Raw genomic sequence first — 12,747 nt, forward strand, 5'->3', positions numbered from 1 at the left:
TTCAACTCATTTTAGTAAGGTATGAATAATAAAGATGGTGATGAGGAGGATGTTAGCAAGTAACATACCTGGTCTTATTGTGTGTAAAACACTATTCTTAACCCTTTATATTCATGTAGATTAATTCTTTGGGTATAGCAATCCTGAAAAGTACTTTTATTATTCTCATTTAATCAGTTAAGAGACTTCAAGAAACTAAGTCTCTGAGTACTTATAAACAACCAATCACCAGGTTCATACCCTTGAATTTGGCTTTTAACTATTAATTTATCCCTGTACATGAAAATGTCGTTTTCAAAGAGCTTAGTCAAACCCTTTCTCCCATCTTTCAACTCTTATCAGACTTTGATAAAGCGCCATTCTTGCCCAACTTACCTATCCTTGCGCTTCCATATGTAAAGTCTAAAACACCAATACAGACTTCGCTCTATGATAGAATCACCTAGAGAACTGTCATTAGTACTGATGATTAAGTCTCAAGATTCTCCCTTGGTTGCTGTACCTGGGACTTCTCTGGTGGTTCTAGTATACAGAGAAGTTTTAAAATCACTGGTCCAGAGGGTTAATTAAGATTTACCAAAGGTTTGACTATATACTGTCTAGTAACATCTTGTAAAACATAAAACACTCCAGGAAACTGCAGCATTGCTTTAGGGACTGTGCGTCAAATGATTATTAAAATTTTCCCAAATGTGGTATGGAGAAAAACAAAACGGCTCCTAGTTAGAGAAAGATAGTGTTTTCCTTTGGGGCTACATTTTGCTGCTTCGGTGAAAAGAGTAGCCCGATTTTACTAAATTGTTTAGGAAAATCGGTATTTATTTCAAATGTTTAGGTTCTCTTTCTCAGAAGACTAATGCCAAATCCTCAAAAATGTGGTGACAAGCAATGACTCATTTCAGCTCAGGTCAAAACAATGTGCCTTTGTGATTTCCTGTCCCTGGAGAAGCTATTAAACACCGAGCAAAATGCCTCAGAATGAACCTGATTGAGTGTTTTAAATTATGTATTTTTGCTTGGCTATTAGCCAGGTGCTCATAGGGAAATCTCGCTGTACATCAGGACCTGTGATTTGAGCAGACAATAATATGACACCATAAAGAGCGGACGGCACAGTGCAGGGTTCTGAAGCCAGTAGTCAACAATATCTCAGGTTCTTTGTAGAAACAATTTATGGAACTGCTTTTTTTTGAGTTTTCCTTTGTTAACCTCTGGACAGGATGTGCCTATTGAATTTTCTTTGCATTATCTTGTTGATAAGTAGCACAGATTCCAGCAAGGATAAGAACAAGCGCAAGCACACACTTCAACACACATACACACGCGATTTGGGTTTGTTTCTGTGTAAGGAGCAGCACAAACGTTGTTCCTAGTGGAGCTCGGCATGATGTTGCACAGGTATGCAGAAGGTATTGCTGATATAATACCAAAGTGACTTTTCACTAATTTCCTAAGCACTGCATGCCAGCACTACACTAGTTCTATAAGAGGCCTTTTGCTCTCCTTGTTTTTTCAAGACAGGGTTTCTCTGTGTAATGCTGGCTGTCCTGGAACTTACTCTGTAAACCAGACTGCCCTCAACCTCGAACTCAGAGACCCGCCTGCCTCTGCTTTCCGAGTGCTGGGATTGAAGGCGTGTGTCACCACCTTCCTGCTTATTAAACATTTTAAAGATATATTCATCAGTATACATGACTCTTTTTCAAGTCCCAAGACTTTTTAGTACTGCGCAGCAGCATGTTCTTTGAGTGTTCCTAAATTTGGTCTCATTATCCTCGGCACAGTTTATACCATACTCATCATATGAGAAAAAGTAGAGACTCTGTAGATAGCTTTGAATTGAATAGACATGCATACTCAATTGCTCATTTTTCCTTTTTTAAAAAGAATCAGTTCAACAAGAGGTCATGGGAACAGTAGTGAAAATGAGATAAGCAGTAGGTAATTCTATGGAGTGTTGTTAGGTTTCCATTCCTTATGAAGCTATTCTGATACATAAGTGTATGTACTTGTCAGCTATTCTCAGATGGAGAATAGTGTGTAAGGTAGTCGCATGAATATACCCCAAAACTCATTTTGTTGCAGGGGAGAAATGTTGGACTCCATTTCTTTGTCAGCAAGAGACTGGATAACTGAAAGGGTTAACAAGTCAACAAAGTTCTTGTCTGGAAGAGAGTCACACTAAATGCAACACAATAGGTCACTTTCTTACAAAAGTTTTAACAGAGTTTGGAGTTTTCACACGTGTAAGCAGAATGAAATAGGGTGATTCCCATGTGAAGATAGTTTAAGCGTTGGAAAACCTGGAGGTGGAAATGGGTATGCTTAAAATCTCTTCAGATTAGAAGCATTGTGGTAGGAGAAGCAAAGTCTAGAATCGGATGGCTACTAGTTGTATAGTTCTTTGTGTTTCCATTTCCTCATCTATGAAGGAAGTACTTTTCCTCACAGACCCTTATCATCTTATGATTGGGGTCATAAACAAATAACCGCCCACACTGCTGGGTTCAGTTCTCCTCCCTGCCCGTGTTTAGCTGATTCCCTAAGCAGCTTATGCATTTTCTCAGGCATTAGTTTCTCTATCCATAAAACTTTGCTAATAAACATACCTATTACATATGGTTATTGTGAAAAAAATTTAAATTGTAAGCTGCCTCCTCCCTCCGACCTCTCCTCTCTTTCTCTCTGTGCGCACATGCAAATGTAAATCTGAACAGGTTTGTGCAGTTTTAAAGTATTAGTCACATTGGTTTGGTAGGCTAAAAAATAAAGTTTAGAAGAATTGTAATTGGATGATGACTGGGTGTATAATTTCAGGCATCTTCTTAAGTTCCTATGTAAAACATCCTTTGTAGATCCATGATGGAAGACCCTGCGTATTTTGGAGTAGTGACTAGACCCCACAAAGGGAATTCTTACTTTAAAAACAAAATAAAACAAACAAAAACAACAACAAAAATAGGATGTTTCATACAAAAATACTGTACAAACACTTGAAAGAAAGATGAAGTTAAGATCCCTGGTGCTTTATTTACTTGTACTAATTTGTCACAAATGAATAAATCTTCATTTAGTAATAGAAAAATATGGCCTTAAGTAACAGAAAACAAGCCCAAGCTAATTGAATTAAGCAACATCCTTGGGCAGGAAAAGTAACTTGAGATATGCATCTTGTTTTCCTAAGCAAATACTCTTATTTCAAAATCTAACTGGGCCTTAATTTGCTTACCTGCTTTGAGTTGCCCGGCTTTCAGACCAGCACTTATATTCCTGGCAGCAGAGAGTGGCAAATGTTTTTGTTATTATCGCTCTTAATGATAAGTACGTGGTTTTTATTCTCGCTGTAAACAAAGTTCTGCGGGGGCAGTAGACCATACTGTTTCATCATTAGAATGTGCTTGCTTTGTTATTTTCACCGTTTGTATTTTGGTTCCTAATTTTTTTTTTTTTTTTTTTTTGAGTGAAAGCTCATGATTTTATTGTCTTCATAACAAGGTCAGCTTAGAACTGGATCACTTGGCCCTTTCTCTTCTTATCACCACCCAGTTCAAAGTGCTTGCATCTCTTAATAGCCAGCATCCTCTTAGATCTGCAGTTGGGCTCCCACATTCCAGTCTCAGCACAATCTTCTTTGTAGTTTTCTTCGCCTTTTTGCAGAAAATAGGCTTAGTCTGCCCACCATAGCCACTCTGTTTCCTGTCATAATGCCGCTTTCCCTGGGCATACAAAGAATCTTTGCCCTTCTTGTACTGGGTCACTTTGTGGGGTTGGTGCTTGCCACATTTCTTGCAGGATGTCCGGCGGGTCTTAGGAACGTTCACCATGTTGGCGGGTGCGATATCGGCACAGAAAGAAAGAGGGAAGGCCCTTTTGGTTCCTAATCTTAGATTGATTTTTTTTAGTGGGGAGAGAAAAACATTGTTTTCCAATCTAGTATTTGTAACTATATTTGCTAGTTTTACATACATAGTAAGTTTGTTGTTTGTTTGTTTTTTGTTTTTTCTGTTGTTTTTGCTTTGGTTTTTTTTTGTTTGTTTTGGTTTTGGTTTTGTTTTTTCTCTACAAGACAGTATTTTAGGCACTGGAGGCTTTGAATGACAAGATTTAAATAGGAATTTTAATATTCCATTAATATAAATAGAAGAACCTTCCAAATATTAATCTTTGTTAGCTGGCTATCTTCCTATTCCAAACCTAGGCCCAGGCCACAAATTTCTTTGATATTTTAAATTTTCATTTGTGATCATTTGTTAATTTTTAGTCAACCTCAGGTTCATGCCTATCTCAAATTCCCTTCACTGTAGTGACCACCTACTGGTCTTCTCCAGGACTTGACTCTACTTGTCATGTCTAGTTCCCACATCCCAGTCTGAGCGTCTTCAATCTCACTTGTCACTTCCCCTCCAATTTCACTACTTCCCTGAGTGACCAACCCGTTTTCCTTTGCAAATCCCCGGCAAGTTCTTGAAAGAGCGGTGCTATTCATGGTCATCATGTCCACATCCTCGCCAGCCTCTGGAAGGAAGTCTGGGCTCACCGCTTTCCACCCAGATGAAATTGTTCGCTGCAGTGTGGTAGGTGAGTGACTTCATTATCACATCTAGCAGGTTCTCTTTGACATCCTCTGCCCTTTCTGTACCTTTTACACAGCTGACTACCTGTTGAATCCTTAAGATATTTTTTCTTTTGGCTTCCAAGATGCTGGCCTGTCTCATAGAGCAATTCTTTCCTAACACCTAAACACTGGTCTCTTCAGACGCTCTCATAAAATATTCTTTGCTAACTTCATAGACACTGGCCTCTTTAAATTCTGTGTCTAAGAGATTCTTTTCTGGTTTCTTCTACTCTGAATATAGGCTCCTGCCACCAGCACAACCCATTCATCTGTTCTCTATCCCACTACCCACTTCATGACCTCCTCCATACTCTTAAAGCTTTCCCGTTTTTTGCTCGAGCTCTCAAATGTTTATCATTAGCCTTTGCTTGCCTATGTTCTATCTCACCCTTGTGTGCGCATACTCTGGGAGGCCTCTCTGGTTCCTCGACCAAACACTCCAAAATAAGCTCATCAGCCCCTGCATATCTTCCAGCCATGTCAGCAATACTCCAGACTGTGGAGTCCAGCTATTCTCTCTGCCCCAGTTTTAGAATATGTGGTGTAGCCTCTTTCTTTTTGCACCTTCCAGTTTCTATCCATTTCCCTTTTTGGAAGTAACCGCCATTTTGACCTCTGTTACCTTAGATTATTTCTGTCTGTTTTGGATAGAACATTTTGACCTCTGTTACCTTAGATTATTTCTGTCTGTTTTGGATAGAGCATGGGTGGACTCATAGTAATGGAATGATGTGTCTATAAATAGGATTTACAGTCTCTAGGAATGTATGCAAGTTCTGCCTGTTCTACTTCCTCTTAACATTTAGTAATGTCTTTTTTGAGACAGGGTCTCATTCTTTAGATCATGCTGACCTAGAATTTACTAGCCCAGGCTAGCCTGATAATCTTGGCAACTGAGCCTCCTGAGTGTTTGGATTATAGTGTGAGCCACAACACCTAGATGGTAGTGTCCTTTTGATTTAGTCTTTCTGGTAGGGATGAAGAGGGCTTGGGTTTTGTTTTGTTTTATGGTGGTTTGAATGGGGTTCAGTTTTTCTTTTTCCAGTGCTCAAGTGGGACCTAGAGCTTTGTTCATGCAAAGCAAGTACTCTTAATATTGCGGAGCTATTACCATCAACCCTTGCTTTACTATTGATGCATATTTCCTTGAGAATTAACAATGTTGAACTCGCTCTTCACAACCTTATTGAATATCCTCTTTCATAAGGCATCTCTTCAAGTATTTTTCTTTTTCATATTGAGTTACCAGTCTTGTTATTATTGTTATTGTTTTATGATGTTGTTTACATATTCTAAGTCTTTGTTAGTTGGATATTTTCAAATAGATATCATCTCTCAATTTTTGGTTTATCTTTTATCCTGTTAGTTTTGCATTTTATTAAACAGAATTTACTAATTTTGATGAAGTCCATTTTTAATCTTATAATTGATAGTTTTGTGCCCTTTTCAAGAAATAGTATCCTTCAAATTTATGAATATAAAATTGAAATACAGGGCTGGAGACAGAGTTCAGTAGGACAGGGTTTGCTGTCAGTTAGTAACATGAGTTCAGTCCTTGGCCCCACATGGTGGAAAGAGGGAACGGATGAGTTGTCCTGGATCCATTACACACTACACTGTAGCCTTCATCCTCCATCCCCAAATCTCACCTCCACCAAACTAAATAAGCACATTGTAATAAAACTTGAGATACAGAACGTTGCAGATGTACTAAGATCACAGCAGACTTAGTTACACTTAAACTTCATCTGTTTGTGTTCTCCTACCCTCAGCCAGACGCTTCTAGCTTTTCCTACGCTGTGAAGCTGTTATGTGAATTTGGTTTACATCAGTGAGGTGTAAAGAGAGATGATAATCTCTAACTTGAAGGCAAGATGCTTTTTGTGTACTTTGCCCTTTCCCCTCATTTTCCATATCCCAACCTTAAAATCATTTCTCTCTTTTTATTTATTCTTTCAAATGTAATTCATTGTGATTACAGTTTCCCCTCCCTATACTTCCTCCACCCTCCCCATCCCAGATCTACTCCTCTTGTTCCCCTTCAGAAATGAACAGGCCTCCCAGGAATATGGACCAAACACAGCATAACAAGATGCAATAAGACTAGGCACAGACCCTCAAATCACGGCTGAATGAGGCCACCTGATAGGAGAAAAGGATCCCATGAGTAGGTAAAGGAGTCAGGGACACCCCAAATCCCACTATTCGGAGTCCCACAAAAACACCAAGCTAACAACCATAACATGTAAATATCATTTCTCTTACCCTAACAACAACAAAATAATTCCCAGGCACCAGTTACCAGTTAGTTTATACTGTAAGTGTCCTTCAACTCCGGTCTGTTGTTTTTGCTCGCATTACATTGTATTAGTACCTTTGTGCTGCTGAACTGCATCTTAGCTGCCTGCTGCTTTCTCGGTCTCACAGCAGCTTGTTGTTCTTTGACCACTGTGCCATTGCAGCCATTGATTCCACTGCTTTTCCTAGACTCAAGCCAAAGTGTACTCTGCAATGTTTCCGGAGTTTGGTTACACTTTTTGCCCTAATCTCCTTCCTTTATATCATTGGGCTTACCTATAATGCTTTCTGTTTCCCATGCTCTTGTTTTCTGTCTATTTGAACTGTGCCTGTCTTTCAAGAAGCAGCTGATATGCTACCTTTCCACAGGCCATTCCTGGTTCTGTAATCAATGATGACATCATTTTCCATTACCCAGATGCTTTCCTGCCTTTCAGGATCTAATGTGGATCTAGTACATTGCATGTGGAAGGCACTCAATAAATATTTTGAAATAAATGGACAAATGAACTACATACTTGAATTTTTCAGAAGCTGAAAAATTGATTTTTCTAATTGAATTTTCAATATTTATATTGAATATTAATATCTGGTCCTGCAATGAACATGGCCAGGGATTTAAGCTCAGACTACACTGGTTCCCATGCCTTCTGTCTGAGTATAATTCTGACTCAACACTTCTCACACAGAAGATTTGCTCTGTTGTATCGTGTCCATCTTCCATAGCATGGCTCCTGCAGTCATGTGTCTTGATCCTAGCTGCTGACATAGATGACCGTGTCCTCATTTGACCCCGCGGTAACATGACCTTCTTGACTATTACATAGTGAAGAAGAGGTTTGTGTGGAACAAGAGAATCTGCTTCTATTCCAGGCAGATGATTTGACTTAGACCACTATTTGACAACTGGCTTCCCTTGTGTTCTCTTGGCATCTTGAAAGAACATGTGAACCATATTTGAAATGCCACTGTGCTGACACCTTTGACCACCACAATCAGGAACCTACTTTATCATGTTTAGGAACTGGCCCAGAAATCTGCATTTCTCAGTATCTCTCCTGGCAAATAATGGTGATCACCTAGGTTGGGGCACCACGGCAGAGAAGGGTTAAATCTACCTAGATTTAGGAATTGGACCTTCGGCCTACTTTCCTGCACAGTGGCTACTAGTGTGACCTTGGGCAAGTTACTAATGGTCTTCAGAATGTCTAAGCGTACAATAATAGCACCCATTCAGAGGGTTATGGTGGAGACTAAATGAGGTAACTCATCTCAGACCCTGGGAGTGTTTGCAGCTAACTGTAACGGTTGCCTTTACAGCTGTTAGAGCCAGTTGTCCAGTTCTTTGTAAGGGGTCTTTGTGTGGTTTTTATATAGAATATACAAAATAGAACCTAATGCCCCTATAACAAACAAAAATAAATCCCGTTCTTTTTTTTTCCCTCAAGATGAGATTTTACTGTGTTGTCAGTATGAGTGAACCTTCTGCCTCATCTTAGGAGTGCTAAGAGTACAGGCAAGAGCTGTCACGTGCATGTGAACCTTTGGTCTTCCTGCCTCCTCTTTCCTAAGTGCTTAGATTAGAGACATAAATTACATGCAGTGCTGGGCATGGTGCCTAGGGCAAAGCAAGCATGCTATCAATTGAGCTGTATCCGAGTCCTTAGTTAAAGTCCTTTGTGAGGTACTCTGCACCTCTTTTTTCACTACACCGTTGCAGAGAACTGTTTGCCTGCGGAACTTAGGAAGCCAGTGCTGTAAGGCAGCATTTCCAGAACAAGATGGTGGTTAAAGTGCCTGGAAGCAGGGACTTCAAGCTGTGGATGTGAAAATACTGAGCATCTTCTCGTGGTATTACTCCCTCGCCTGACTCAGTAGCAGACACAGAAGGAAGAGAGGTGTTTTGAGCCAGGCTTCATTATGATGGTGAAACCGATAAAATAAATCTTAGTTTATATTAGTGTGTGTGCATGTGTATGTGCACACTCATGGGATTGTGTACACTGTGAAGGCCTGAATTGGAACCGTTGGCAGGAAGTAGGGTAGAGGCAGGGAAAGGTGCCAGTATCAAAAAGTTTAGGGCCAGTCAATTGTTCCCTAATTATTTCCTAAGCATTTGCTCCCAAGGGTGGTAATAGTAAATAATAAAATCTAAGTTTGGAGAAGAAATGTGAGCCTGGATCAAGGTTTCTTTTAGGTGAAGCAAACATTCTCAAGGGCAAGAGATATCACAGTAGATATATTGGAAGAGTCTTCTTTGTACAAAGAAGTAATAATATTGCCAACGGTGGGCTGTTAGAGGAATCTTTTTACATCTTGGCCCATGTTGTCATTCATCTGATAGGTTAAAAAGCCCCCCACATTGCAAGTTTTAGTTAGCTTCTGTAACTCACAGTTGCTATCAGGTCAGTTAATTTAGATAACTTTGGCATGTGCTTTTACCACATTTTTATTGCATTTGCATTCAACTGCCTATTGAATTCTCAGGTTGCCTGCAAAGTAGGTGATGAGAGCCTTGGTCTGCAACCCCTTTCCTGTTCTTTCACTGGAGTGAACCCCTCAGACTCAGAGTTCATTTATCATTGTCAGCCAGAGCTGTCGTCATCCAGCCAGAGTGAATGAGAAGCTTTAGTTCTCTGGGCAAGAAGTCTGTCCTGAGCCAAGATTTTAATTAGGAATAAGGCTGATTAGTTAATAGTTAAAGGCTTCAGTTTCAGATCAACTTACATTAATTGCTCTTTATATTATTAAATAGTCTTAACTCTCCAGAATCCATGAAGTTTTTAATAGAGTTTGTTTATATATAATTTCTGTTATTTAACTCAGATGAACTTAAATCTAGTCTAAAAACCTGTATGGATTTCAAAGCTCACAGAGGATTAAAAGCTATAAATACTCAAATAACTTCATCCAGTGAGCATGTTTACCTAAATGTGTCATCAAACTTCTCAGTTTTCTGGTTAGAAAACCGGTTTGGAATAGCCTGACTCACTGTGGACTGATAGAATGCAAATACACTCAGAATTCTCTCAGCAAACCTAATGCAGAAACAGAGTTCTGTGAGCTCTTAGAGGTGAGTGCCCAAACAGTTCCCTTAACAGTCCCAGAGAAGTGTGAGGCTAGAGAGCAGAGCGCAAGAAACCTGCCCTGTTCGCAGGTGGAACTCATGTCACTCCTCCCTCGAGTCGTCCAATAAACTTGGAGTCCAACTCAAAAGATGGCCAAAGACAGGATAATATATCTAAGTGAGGTTAGCTGAGTTGCTCTTTCTGAGGATGGGGATACAGACTGGAATGCCCTCTGGCAGAGCTCGGACACATTTAAAATAAATAGATGCCCCTGTCCCTTTTGCTTTTTCATTAGGTTATATTTCATTGCCATTTGCTCACATGTTGCTGTAATTAGCTAATTTTAGGCCAGGCAAAAAGGATTAGGTAGCATATTACAACAGCTCCCTTTTTATGATTTTGGATAAAATGAGATTTAATTTTCCATTTGCTGCAGCCAAATGGAAATGTATTTCTCCAGTCTCATTTTGCTATAAAGTCATTATCAGGAAGTGGTACAGTAATGGGATGGCAGACTTGCAATCCGCTTTTAAAGAGCTCTGCTTATAATGGTGTTCTGGTTGTTAGTCTTCTTGCTATTGTTTCTATTCTTAGATTCCCTCCAACTTTGGCTTTAGACACTTAAAATGCATTTTTTTCTATATACTGTGAATGCTCTGACAAATTGGGGTGTCAGGATGAGACTTTTTTGCATGGTTTGAGTTCAGAATAAAGGAGAAAATCAGGTTTGTGGCACACAACCTAACGTGTTGCTATCCACAGATTGTCTTTCTTACTTCCTTTGTATCTGTGGGTATAATTTCTGCCAGTTAAATGCCTTCAAGCTAGTTGCTGCCTATCAGGAAGTTTTTATACCCACTCCTACAGAACTGATCATTCCTCTAAATCAGCAATTCTCAACCTGCGGGTCATGACTGAGGCTGGGCCGACCCTTTCACAGTGGTCACTTAAGACCATCTGCGTATCAGATATGTATATTATGATTCAAGCAGTAGCAAAATTCCAGTTATGAGGTAGCAACACAACAGTTTTATGGATGGAGTCACCACAGCATGAGGGACTGTGTTAAGGGTTAAGAACAACTGCTCTAAAGTCTTCAGAATTTATCAACATGCTCTTTCTTCTCCTCTCCCTCCCCTGCTCTCCCTCCTTCTTCCCTTCCCTCCCCTTCATTTCCTCTTTCCACTTCTCTTTTCCTTCCCCTCTCCTTCCTTCTTCCCTCCTTCCCTCCCTCCCTCTCTTTCTTCCTTCCTTCTTTCCTTCCCTTGTATACTAGGCTGATCTTGAGCTCACTGTATAGCCAAGGATGACCCTACACTTCTGATCCTCCTGCTACCTCGCAAGTGCTAAAATTTCAGTTTTGTGCCATGGTGTCCAGTTTATGTGGTGCCAGCGGATTGAACCTAGGACCTCACACATGCTGGACAGGCATTCTACCAACTGAGCTACTCTCCCAGCCCAGTAAGGGTTCTTTTACAATACACATTCACAGAACTATTAACACATAAAATGTTAGCAATAATTCTGTTGTTCTGTGTATTCTGCAAAATATTCAGATTTCCATTCCCCCCTTCTCTCCCTACCCAAGTGTCCTCAAATCATGATTCAAATGAAGCAGATGTAGTGTAAACATGCCTATAATCCTAACACTCAGGCAACATCTCAAGTCAAGACCAATGCATAATATGCCCTTGTCAGAAAAACATAAAACAATTTAAATAGTTCATGCACTAAACTTTGTTGGGATCTCTAAGTCTATTTAACATGTTACCTCTCTTATTCCTTGTTTTGTTAATGATACAAGGTTGTCATATAGAATTCTCACTATGTTGATTGTACCCCTGTGATCCCATTCTGTCATGACTATCAAACTCTTCAGGCAGTGAGATTTTGGCAATTTTATATTTATATATGTTCAAATTGGAATAACTTTGATGTTTCTACATTGATCAGGGTAGAAAAGTCTCTTTTCTATGTTTTTCCTTTACTTGAATATATTCTTATGTTTATTAGGGGACAGAATGCCTTGACTATCATATTTGCCAAAATGTAAGGTATAATATGCAAAACAGAATTAGACGTTCCTTATTTTTAATTAAAGAACACAGAAAGCACATTTCACCCTCATAAATTCTGATTGTGTTCCTTCTGGAGCTGTTACTGCTTGTCAGGCATTTCAGTTATATTCATGGTGTTTGGGAAATTCATGAAAGTAAACAATTGTATGTACATGATAAATAATGAGAAAACACACGGAAGGGAGCCGGCAGTAGAAATGGGGTTAAATACGTTCACCAAGGATTGTCTCCTCTTGAAGATGTACTATAAGCTTTTGGTTTCTCTCCTTGATTTTAGTAGTTGAAGCAGGACCCAGAACAGGACAGACAATTTATGCACATTAGTTGGGAGCTTAGCCTGTGCTCATTTTCTTCATTACATTTCCATGTGTGTTATCCATGCCAACTGAATGATGAGAGGAGGAATTTGGTGAAATGGTCCTTAAATCTCATACTATGAAACAAAGCAGACTTGTTAGAAACATGTAAGGCCAGTAGTGAGTGTTGTTTATTATTGCAAATACGTCACATTCTAGGAAATGTGAACTAGGAGCATGAATTTGGCCTTAATGGCTTGATGTGGAATTTGTAAATAGAGGAGAGCTTCAACCTTTCAGAGAAGCATCAGCAGAGGTGACATTCAAGAAGACTGCTGACATTATGTCTAAAAACTGTATTTGGTGGAGAATGCAGGTGAAAATACACTGAA

At 39.5% G+C, this 12,747-nt stretch overlaps 2 protein-coding genes and 1 pseudogene across 5 annotated transcripts in view; 1 reads left to right on the forward strand and 2 right to left on the reverse strand.

The window, feature by feature from the left end:
• The window catches only part of Cmss1 (cms1 ribosomal small subunit homolog), a 292,336-nt gene that overhangs the window by 65,777 nt on the left and 213,812 nt on the right, over positions 1 to 12,747 (forward strand). The gene's annotated exons all lie outside the window — the stretch shown is intronic.
• The window catches only part of Filip1l (filamin A interacting protein 1 like), a 241,563-nt gene that overhangs the window by 62,124 nt on the left and 166,692 nt on the right, over positions 1 to 12,747 (reverse strand). The window lies entirely within an intron of this gene.
• Positions 3,450 to 3,861, reverse strand: LOC142839112 (large ribosomal subunit protein eL42-like; annotated as a pseudogene).

Source organism: Microtus pennsylvanicus, chromosome 1, assembly GCF_037038515.1.
Source record: "Microtus pennsylvanicus isolate mMicPen1 chromosome 1, mMicPen1.hap1, whole genome shotgun sequence".
NCBI lineage: Eukaryota > Metazoa > Chordata > Mammalia > Rodentia > Cricetidae > Microtus > Microtus pennsylvanicus.